Source organism: Caretta caretta, chromosome 2, assembly GCF_965140235.1.
Source record: "Caretta caretta isolate rCarCar2 chromosome 2, rCarCar1.hap1, whole genome shotgun sequence".
Taxonomy (NCBI): Eukaryota; Metazoa; Chordata; order Testudines; family Cheloniidae; genus Caretta; species Caretta caretta.
The window spans coordinates 143,269,770-143,281,786 of NC_134207.1; positions in this window are offsets into that span (position 1 = coordinate 143,269,770).

Here is a 12,017-nt window from a genome sequence, read left to right on the forward strand (position 1 = left end):
AATGGAACTTGTAAACAACAGCTTTTAAAGGCCTCAGATCCACCATTCAAGAGTATGCTACTGCTCCATGCTAAATAGAGAAGGAAAAAAAGGGACAAATGAGAGGGGAAAGTGGGTGGTTCAGTTTTGCGACTTGACTTGAAACTGATGGACCACTCTAACGCACAGAATAACAAAGTATATGTAGAAGATCAGTTAATGGATCTGATACGGTTTATGATCAATAGCAAGCAATAGCTGGGGACCTAAAGCGTCGTCTAATACTTTACATGCTATACATTCCTGTATGCATTCAAACACACCGCTGGGTGAATAAAGTAGTAAAAAAAATCAAATACTGACTCATGTTAAAATGAATGTACTTGTCTGAGTCCAGTTTGCATTCATTTTCCAAGACCGGTTGAGCAGTACAGTTTTAGTAGCACAAGTGTTCAGAGACTGTATGTGAAGCTTGCACAACTAAGCATTCACCAAAAGTGAATCAGGAATGCAAAAACATGATTGACAGGAGACCTGATTTAATAACAATTACTTTCATCCAGTGAGGGAACAGAAACAATAGCTAGTGACCTATGTGATGAGCTACAACTAATCAGAATGGCTTGAATTTCCAATATCAGGTTTCTAATATATTCAGCAAACTGTTTGCAGTCAATCCACAGATTAGAACATTTTGTTAAAAATTTTAAAATAGTGGTAATTTAAACACCTATTAATTCTGAAGAAATTATATTCTGCTCGCAGAAGAGGTTAAATTCAAGGAGTAAATTATTTATAATGAATTATTTGTTCTGCTGTTTACACACACCCAATAATTTTGCAGTTATTCTGAGACCTGGGTCAGTGATATTAAAGGGCCACTGCTGGCACATCTCTAACAAGCTAGGTTTTCCACTCTCAATCAGCTCAGAGTAAAAGATAGGCATGGTGGGATTGCTGTGATCTTTCCTTCTGCTAGAGATGTTTTCTCCAGGAGTGACACTGTGTGACTGGTTTGTTTTAGAGTCTTGACATGTTACCAGCCACCTCAGTACAACTCTAGATTGCTCACAGTGATCTAGCAACCATCTCCTGTATCAATAGAGGCTCTGAAGTGCGGTTAGGTTGAGATTTTCAAATCTGCCTAAGGGATTGAAATGCACCAAGTTAAATAATTTAATGGGAACTGGGCATCCAAATCCCTTAGGCAGCTTTGAAAATGTTAACTTAAAACTTGAATCTCTGTGCAGACAAAAACTGACATCCATTGGCCTTTGAGTTCATGGTTCATATGCACCTGTCTCTAGTTATTACATTCACAGGGGTGGGTAATATGCTTGACTCATTTTGGGACTAGGATTGGATTTCTAGATCAAGACTAGATGATCACTCTTGCTATGCTTGCACCATCATCTTGTATGAGTGGGCAGTGAACCACCAAATACTGGGGGGTCAGACCTGTTCTGATGCGCTGCCCCGAAGACTGGTCAGAGACCAGTTTCAGTGGAAGTTTGGAGAAACTTTTACACACTCTACATAGTGCCATTCTTGTGATAAGCTGGTGGGGGAAAACAGGCACTCTCCACCACCATTAACAAATTGCACCTACCGATCTGCTGCCATTGCATGATGCTCACAAAATGCAGTGGTTTACTGATGAGCTATAAGGTGTTTGGGCAAGAGGCTGGAGCATTGGTAAATGGCAACCCACTCAGTCTAACCAAGAACTCAGGAGTCCTTCTGGGAACACTCACACACACTGATGTGTGTCTGGTCGCTTCTACTGCTAGGGCAAAGAACATCTGACAGAACTGGTTCTGGCTGTGTGTGGCTTGGAAGGCAAATATAAATAGAACAAATATCTCTGTAAAGAAGTATTAACTTCTGGTGACTGTGGGTTAATGCAACGTGGCAAGGAACATCAATTCTTTTTTAAAGTATTGCTGAAGCAAAAGAAATATGGCAGCATCCCTCCACTTATTCAGCTTTTATTCTGAATCTGAACCTGAATACCCACACTGCCAGACATTGCCTACGGCATGGCTCAGAAAACATGACAAGCCATCTGTGTATCTTTTTCATTTATTTGGGAAGAAGGGATCGCTTTTTCTGTATGTTCTATAGAGTCTCATTCACCTTGCTTGAGTTCGAGGAAGGAAAGAGTATGAGAGTCCCAAGGCAGTCTTTAGACTACAAATACTATTAATTTATATTATTTACATTCTAATAAGTATATTTTTCTCCAGCAACAATTTTCACATGAGATCCTTTGCTTTACTATGCCTCTTTATATCATGAGTATTTGAAATTTGCTGGACATTGCAGGTTACAGAAGTGATTAGACTCCTTTACTGTAAAAAGCCAATTTGCCTTGGTTGTGTTTTGTAGAAGTGGCATGAAATATTACAGTACTGATGCTTGCAGCTAAGCATCAAGCCTCAGTCTTCTTGCTGTGCATCACAAATTATATGAACTACTTTCATTTAACACGTCTTTGGTTTTAAAGTTATATTTCTGTTTTCTTGGAAGTCGTTAGCATATTTAAGCATAAATGTTTGTAATGAAACCCTAAGATGTAGTTCAAAATACTAGAAGAATTAAGGAATCGAAAGGCAGGCAGGAGTGAAGCTGATTTGCTTTGAATTTCATTGAAAATTATCTGTCCTGTATTTTTTAGCTATAATTTAACAGTTAAACAGCACACCTATTGAATTACTATTTTGTATCTGTTTTGTACAAGAGATGTGATGCAGTAAGTCTGAGAAACCTAGTAAAGTAATATTGTGACATTTTTAATACCTTCAGGGTACTCATCTACCATGAATACCAATCCAGATCTAATTAATTATGAGAATAAGCTAAATGTGGAAATATTTTCCTATCCTCAGTATATTGAGTGGAGTAAAAGAGTCGTAGTGAAAGTAATGGAGTGAGACTGTCCACATTACTGTTTTCAAAGGGTAGATTTAATGTGACCCTTTTTAGCTAGATCACAGAAGTCTTGCTGACACCATCACATTAACATGGATTTATTTATAGCAGTATCAAGCCACATCAAATCCCTCGTTTTATAAAAATTTCTCCCTTAACATGAAAAAACCTTGCTATTAACTCACTCAAAGAAGAGACTATTTGTCATTTTACTGACAGGAAACAACTACTATATTTAAGCCTGCTAATGTGTTTTCCAATATTGCCTGCACTTGATTGTAAGATTTTAGATACTTTTCTTTTGTAAAACCTCCCTGTGCTATAAATGAATCTTGAAGGATCCACTGCTACACTCTCCGGTAAACCAAAGCAATGTAAATAAGTTTGTGCTGATGGCTCTTGACATTGCAAGAATAATTTGCAAAGTAGAACACAGGTGATGATTTTTTTCTATTGTGTTTTTGCATGGGGCTGGATTCATAGTATCTCCCTAATACTCATCACAACAGTGCAAAATTCTGCATTTCCCCTGAATCTCAAGCCCTCTAAAACTGAGCCTTATTTTTAGGTTCCGTTGATGCTAGGGTGAGCAGACAGCAAGTGTGAAAAATCTGGACGGGGGTGGGGGGAAATAGGAGCCTATATAAGAAAAAGACCCCAAAATCGGGACTGTCCCTATAAAATCGGGACATCTGGTCACTCTAGTTGGTGCAGCTGTTCACATGGAGCCCTTAAAACAAAATGGCTGTGTGACCATCCATACATGCTTGTGAAAGTTTGACAGATGTAGCTTGAGGTTTTTTGCACAGCTGGAAAGCTGTCTGCCTCCCTTGTTCCTGCTCCCCCATCCCCAAAGGGCAATAGAAGGCTCCCTGAAAACATCACAGAGAAGAAGGGAAGAGAGGCCCCAGGGCTTGTTGGGAAGAACAAGCACAGGTGTGTGGAGAGGAGCTCTTTTCATTAACTTTAATCTAGCAAATCTTCTGAGTTTGATTTATTCCCAAACTTGTGAACCAAAGGGTATTCTGTAGTGTTATTCTAACATTAGTACCCTGCTATGTGACATATTAACTTTCCAAACCCTGACCCAGGTCACATGACTGGGGCCAAGAAATAAAGTTTCCATTTCTTCTTGGCACTCCTGTACATTAGAACATTATTCCAGCTCTCACAGGACTTACCCCATGTTGGGGTAGAGGCCTGTTGCTGTTCTCCCTTCTGTGTACATAAGTAACTTCCAGGAATAGCTTAAATAAAATTAGGTCATGATCTGGTAGTGTAGGCCTAATTCTCATAGATTCATAGAGTTTAAGGCCAGAAGGGACCATTAGTTCATCTGGTTTGACTTGTAATAGCACAGCCATTACATTTTGTCCCACTGCTCCTGTATTGAGTCTATTCACTTTAGTTAGACCTCAGGAATCTAAGCTGTTGTGTGCCACAGTCAGAGAACAGGAGAGACTGAGGTGCCACCAGGCCTCTCACAAACAGGGAATTGAATGGTGAGAGATGCCCAGATGATCCCAGCAGCTGAATCATGCCCCATGGTGCAGAGGAAGGTGAAAAAAAATCCAAAGATCCCTGCCACTGAGATGGGGAAAATTCCTTCACAGCCTCAAATCTGGTGATAAGTTTGACCCTGAGCATCCAGAAAGAGGATTTCCTGCAGCACCTCAGAACACTGGCCCACTCCATCCAGCGTCTTGCCTCCAGTTGTGACCACTCCATTATACTGCAAAAGAAGGCGTGTTGGTGGGGAGAACACAGAACAGCCAATTGTGTATCAGGAGAAAAAGCTCCTTCCCAACCCCTGCAAGTGAGCTAGTGAAGCCCTAAGCATGAGATGTAATTATAGTCATTGTCTTATTGCAGAGCTCTAAGAGTTCTGAATGTCTTGAAGACAACACACAGCATCCTGTTCTCTTTTTGGCCCAAGAAGGAAGGGAACGAACAGGGGGATTCATAGACTCTAAAGCCAGGAGGGCCCACTATGACCATCCAGCCCAACCCCCCACATAAAAGGCCAAATAATTTATCCTAGAAACTGGATTAAGGCATATATCTCTAGAAAGCTATCTAATCACATTTTAAAGACTCCATGCACTGATGAGTCCACAACTCCCCCGCAAGCTGTTCCAATGCTTAATTACCCTCACTGTTAGGAAATTGCCTTTCATTTCAAGGTTGAATTTCTAACTTCAACTTCCAGCCACTAGAACATAACAAGCTTTTTCTGCTAGATTAAAGGTGCCCACCACTCTGCCCAATATAAAATACCTTTTCCATGTGTAAGTACTTGTACACAGTGATCATCACCTCTCAACCTTCTTGTCAATAAGCTGAATACATTGAGCTCCTTAAGTCTCACATCATAAGGCTTGTTTTCTGGCCCCTGCATCATTTTTATGGCCCTCCTTTGAACTCTCTCCATTCTACTTGATGTGTGGACACCAGAAATGGACACAGGGTTCTAATATTGATTTTATCAATGCTGTGTCCAGAAGCAAGATTGCTTCCCTATTTTCTACTTAATATTCCCTTTTTATACTTCCAAGAATTGCGTACATTAACCCTTTTGCTGCCCTAAGAGTTCATATTGAGGTGTTTATCTACAATGACCCCTAAGTCCTTCTCTGCCTTCTGTGCTTTCCAAGACAGTCTCCCATCCTGTAGGTATAACCTGTGTTCTTGGTTCCAGGGGTGTTAGTTTGCATGTGGCTCTGTTCAAATTGATTTGATTGGATTGGGGGCATTTAACCAGGTCATTCAGATCACTCTGCAACAACAACATGTTCTCCTCATTATTTACTACCTCACCAATCTTCATGTTGTTTGAAAACTTCACCAGCAAAGATTTTAAATAGTCAACTAGATCATTGATGAAAATACTGAATAGAGTTGGACCAAGAACCAATCCTTGAGGGACCTGCTAGAAACGGTCCCACTCATTGATCCTCCCATTAACAACTACATTTTGAGGTCTGTCTGTGAGCCAGTTTGTAATCCATCTAATGTGTGCCCCGTTAGTTCCATGTAATTCAATTTTTTAAATCAAAATGTCTGGTGGTTCTAAGTCAAATGCCTTGAAGAAATCCTGATATACTATATCAACACAGTTGCCTTTATCAATAAGACCTGTAATGTTGTGTAAAAAAAAAAAAACAAGACAGCATGCAGTTTTATTTGACAAGGCCTTCCATCCATGAAACTATGCTTTCTGGCATTAATTATATTTTTAGTCTCTAAGACTTTGTTGATAACCTCAAATTATCTATTCCATTATTTTGCCGAGGATCAAAGTCAGGCAAATAGGTCTATAATTCCCTGAGTCATCCCTTTTACCCTTGTTAAATATTGGGACTACATTGACTGTCCTCCAATCCCTTGGAATTTCTCATTTTCCAAGATTTGTTAAAAAATAACATTAGTGGTTCAGAGAGCTCCTCAGCTACTTCCATTAAGACTCTTGGATATAAGTTATCCAGGCCTGTTGGTTTCTGACCCTACTTACAGCAGTGTAACTCTGTTGAAGTCAATGGTGTTACATTAGTGTGATCAGAATTTGGCCCTAGATTTCCAGTCGTTGGCCTGTGGAAAATCAGACACTTAGTCTGGGGGAAGAGTTAGTAGCTGAAGTACCTTATCATGACTGACAGGCAGACAAGAGAGGTGTTGATTCAGTGTTCATAGGTGTATATTTTTCAAGTAACAAAGGGCACACATAACTCCTAATAATGTTGATGAGGGTTGTGGGAATCAGTGTTTCAGGGGACCGATAGTGGGGAAGGGAGCCATTCACCCACAGGTTGCAGGTGCTTTTGCGGATGACTGATTCTGTTTAGTCAGGTTTGGTTTTGAATGGGCAGTTCACTTTGAAGTTGTGTTTGTGTGTGTTATTTCCTTTTGTGTTTAAATATTGTAAAAACACCTTGAGCCCAAAGGAAGATGCTTCATATAAATTTAAATGAATTCATTAAGTAATCCTGGCCTAGTGGGGCCATGACCCTCAACCCAGGGGCTGGCCGCAGCTGCATATTACAAAATTATTTGAACAATCCCTTAACACATATTGCAGGAACCTTGCTTCATCAAGAGCTCCACTTCTTGGCCACTGTTTGGATGTACCTGGGACATCCTTAACGTTATGGCTTTGTTTGTTTTCTTTTTTATGGCAGTGAATCTTGGTGCACCTTTTAACCATGGTGGATTATGGAAAGATTAAGTTTTAGAGTATGTATAAAAATGGATCAGAGTCATAACATAGTTCTGATGTAATTGCTGTTCCAAGGTAAACAATGATTTAAATGAGTACTGGCATCCGTGTTTGTTTTTCAGAATATAGGTTCCCAATTTCCTTTCACTAATCCATTTTTTGGTTTCTCTACATCTGCCATCCGCTCACACCCCTTTTTAGCCTTACAATTTCTGTTTTTATAGTAAAATTTTGTGAATAATTATAATTTGTCCCAAACAGAGACCAGCAATTCCATATAGTTACTTTTTCCTTTGTCAATACAGTGACACGTATCACCATTCTTTCCAATATTTGGATTAAGTTCTAACTGGTGCTTAAAGGCCATTGACCATACTGCTCTTATAAATGTTTATCTTTTCCCCTGGCAGTTTAGAATTGTTACTGGAAATGGAATGCAACAGTTAAACTACTGAAGATGATACAAGTAACAAAACTTTCTTTACTATTTTTACTGTAATAAGGAAACACTATTTCCCCACAGGAGAACAATGGCGGACACAATGAAATTAAAGGAAATGAAGAACCAAAAAAGGAACTGTTTATTTAATTCGTGTATATTGAAGCTGTGAAATGAATTGCAGCATGAGAGCACCAAGTTAAATACTGTAGCTGGATTTTTAAAAGAAATAGATAATTTTGTGACCACAAATAACAAGATAAAGGTAACCAAATCTCATCACCTAAGGCACAAGTAATTGTTTGTAAGAAATTCCGCCTCCCAGACCCTACCACTCTATATACAAAACTGCACAGTTGGTTAGTTACATGAAAGTTTTCTTTTTTACTTCCTCTGAGGCTGCAGGTATCAGCCACACTTAGAGGGCAGGATATTGAACTAGCTAGCCAATGATCTGCTCAAGTATGGCAGATCCTATCTACCTGAGTAAATTGCATTATACAGGAGGTAGAAGAGCCTTCCTCACCCCTTCGGTCAACAACCAAATGCCTGAGTGTTAATGAGATAGTCAGCCCACAGCCGGATCTACTGAAATACCTGTAACAGATGTAGGGCAGGATACAGTACAACATTCTTACATTTGTGATGAGTGTCTATTCTGCAAAACAGCTGGCAGAAAACTGACCCAGTAGAGGGGGTCACCTGAATTTTGAGATAACCTCACTCCTAGTATGATGGTTCTGAAGGGACCTGGTTGTCATTACCTGTCTTGTTTATGATTAGATGTTTTATACATATCACCATATAGCGATTTGCTCACAAATGCAAATCAGTGCTTTCAATTAAAAAAATTAACATTGTTTACAGATAGCTTCAAGTATTTTCCTCATGTATAGTACATGATTCAACTCAGCCTAATGTATTCTATGAGCTACATATTTAAAAGATATTAAAACATGATTTTCAATAACTGTACAAAACATATGTACATTTTATGCATTACAGTTATTTAAATAATTCTGATCCATGTAATGTTTTCATATTTTGTATATTTGAAATGTGGAGTTTTATACAGTATTATGTACATTGAATATTTCCATCTACCAGTTAGTAGTCTCATTTATGTAACTCAAATGCACACACACTATACTGTTTGCATCCTAATGAAATATCTCTAGTGCAGTGGTTCTCAAACTAGGGCCACCGCTTGTTCAGGGATAGCCCCAGTTTGTTTACCTGCCATGTCTGCAGGTTCGGCCAATTGCAGCTCTGACTGGTCTCAGTTCACCGCTCCAGGCCAATGGGGGCTGCGGGAAGTGATGCGGGCCAAGGGATGTGCTGGCCGCCCTTCCTGCAGCCCCCATTGGCCTGGAGCAGCGAACCGCGGCCAGTGGGAGCCGTGATCGACTGAACCTGCGGACATAGCAGGTAAACAATTCTTTGCCCAAATGATCACTTTTGATGGGTATTGGATTGCAAGTCACTTTATTATTGGTGCAGAGGTAATAAAGTACCGTTATCCTTGTTATATGAATCAAGGACAGTAGAACTGTACTTGGCATGCCCTGATTGAGAGGTTCACCCTCGGCTGAACTACACTTGCTAAGCAGGGGGTAGCGGTGCCAAAATCTAGTAGAGATGAGAGAGGGTGGTGACAGGTGTTGTGGGCTCTGCCTAAGGGGTCTAGACAGTATTTGACCCCCCTTCTCTCCACTGTGTAATGACAGAGCTGATTGAGGCTCAATTGTGAGTCTTTTTTTGCACATCAGTGGAGCTGAAATCACTAATAACCAGGTCTAAGCATTAGGCCTGTAATGAGACAGCATCTCTGGTGGAAGAGAGTGCCCTGCCTGCACTGGCAGTGAGGCTCCCCCACTAACAGCTGAAATCACTGAGAGCTGTGCTAAGTGGTGGGACCTCAAGACATCCCAGGGTGTAGTGGAGTGGGCAGAGGAGTGAGCAAGGTGCCTTCTTCCCCTCCCCTGGGTGGGAGGTGAACACATGCAGCTGCACCTTTGAACTCTGGGTCTTCACTGACCAAGGACAAAAAGTATGAGTGGGGTGCAGTGGAGAGAAGAGGAAGGGTCACGTTAAAGGAACTTTTGGTTATTGGACTTAAGAACCTGAGACAAAAGACACTGCTCAATGTACTCTGGGGTGGGGGTTTTGCTCATGATTTTATGTGTATGAATCCTGATCTCAGAGTTTCCCCAAGTTAGTGCTGGGTTACTTTCCTCCTTTTTATTGCATTTCTTTTCCATACTCAGACCTTGTGCTGGCCAGAGGGGAAGTATTGCTTCTTAGAGGCGCCCAGGGATTGTGTGTAATTTTCCCTGGTTACTGGGTGGGGGCTTGAGCTAGTTCTGGTTGTTTTGTTAAAAATGTACCCCTAGATATTGAACCCAGCCCTTGGATTTGCTGGGTTCAATTGCTGACTTCACCTGGCAGAAGAGTTACATCTATGCATGACTACTCAGAGCACTAAACCCGGCAGCTATTGCCATCTGCATGCCTTTCTTTCTGAGCTACATTCATCATGTGAGCAGGTCTCAATCTTTCATGAGCTTTGTCTCATGTATAGACAGTTTTCATTGTGTGTCTATTGAGTGACTGCACAATATTTGTGTGTGCACCCTCCACATCTCCTGAATGATGAATGGAACCGGAAGGCAACAAGTAGCTGATTCCCTAGTAACTTCATATTACAGGTAACCTTTAAAGAGACTAGATGAAAAATGACCATTTTAATCTAGCAGAGGCAAATTCCTTGGGTACCTTAACACATCATCTGTTTTAGCCCAATTTGTTTCATGGCAACCAAGTGGCCTTCCAGTGCCCCTAGTAACAGGTGTTTTCCCCCACTTCTTATCTCCTCCCTCAAATACCCATTGAAAAAGCTGTGGCTAAACATCTTTGATGCAGGGACCATAACTGTCTACGTATTTTTATGGTGCTCAGCACAATGGATCGTGTTTCTGACTGGGGCCTCTGGATGCTATTGTAATAGAAATAATAGTGGATCAGAGACTCATTGTGAAAGAGAAGAGAGGGGATGCTTGACAGGACATGGTCTCATAGTATGGCTTAACTTTCAGGGATACTGGGCACCTGGACCTCCCACTGACTTCAGTGGGAGTTGCAGGTTTTCAGCATCTCTGAAAATCAAGCCACATAGATTGCCAAGAGCTAACTGGAGCAGGGACAGAGATTAACAGCCATCCAGGAGATGTTTCTGCTATTGCATTGTGCAGACCTGTGTTGTTTCATTTTCTGTTTCTGGGCAGGTATGGATCATTCTGGCTCATGGAGTACATTTTGCTGGGTACCACTGACTTCCTCCCCTGGCCTGCCAACTACAATATGGGTAGCCAATGCAGAAATTATGAAGGTTCCTAATGTCCTTTTTCTCCCCTGCAGGTGTGTGTAATGTGCCCTCTGAAATCAATGGAATTATTTGCAATGTGACTACTTGTAGAGTGAGGTACTACTTCATGTGACAAATGGTAGCTTAATCTGGCCCTGAGAATATATGCAGTGTAATTTTTTTTCAGTACCATACACCAGAATGCCATTGTTATTCATTTCCCATCTCCTGTTTTGGATTTACATCTCCATTTATAAGTGGAAAGATACTGAAATACTGCAGTTTCACTCATCCTGAATACTCATCTCACAGAACACTCTTCTCTGAGTTACTGTAAATCTCTCTTCAGTCTGAGTTTCAGTGCAATAGGTGGTGTATTTTTGGTACAATATACGGTGTACATACTGTTAGTGGCAGCTGAAGCTCCCCTAACAGCTTTTTTCTCTATTCTACTTTCATTATTGACATATTTCCAGCCAGGCTCACCACCAGTTTCTTAAAAATCACATTCTATGTCATCTCTTTAATTTAAATGTGTAGTTAATTTCCTCTCCAATTACAAATTCTTGCTTTGATAGCTGTCTCAAAATACTTCTTGATACATGCTTTCTTGATGCACTGGCAAATCTGGATGATTACAAATGGATTTTCTATTGGTGCAACAAATTGTTGAAGTCAACATCTGCAGATGTAAACAAAATGTATACAAAACCATCAACATGTTACACCACTTAAAAGGTATAAGACCAGGAGATCTTCCTTGCTAAAGAAATTTCCCAGAATACTTTTATATTGCTCAGTGTCCATTAATAGTACCAAGTGTAGGATTTCCAGTTTATGGCAGGAAACTGATTGTTTATTTTACATTAAATTTACTATATGAGTACAGGACTCTTATAATGATAATCACTAGAAGCAGAACTTTTAATATATTGTAGTGTTGGCCTGGGCATGTGTTGTGTGTGTGTGGGTCCACACGGTGCCTACCTCAATGGGGCCCCAATTCCTGATTCAGGCCAGTAGGCACTACCACAATATAAGGGCGAGACTGAGATACCCTTCCGCGTGTTGAAAAGCAAATTAGTCCCAAA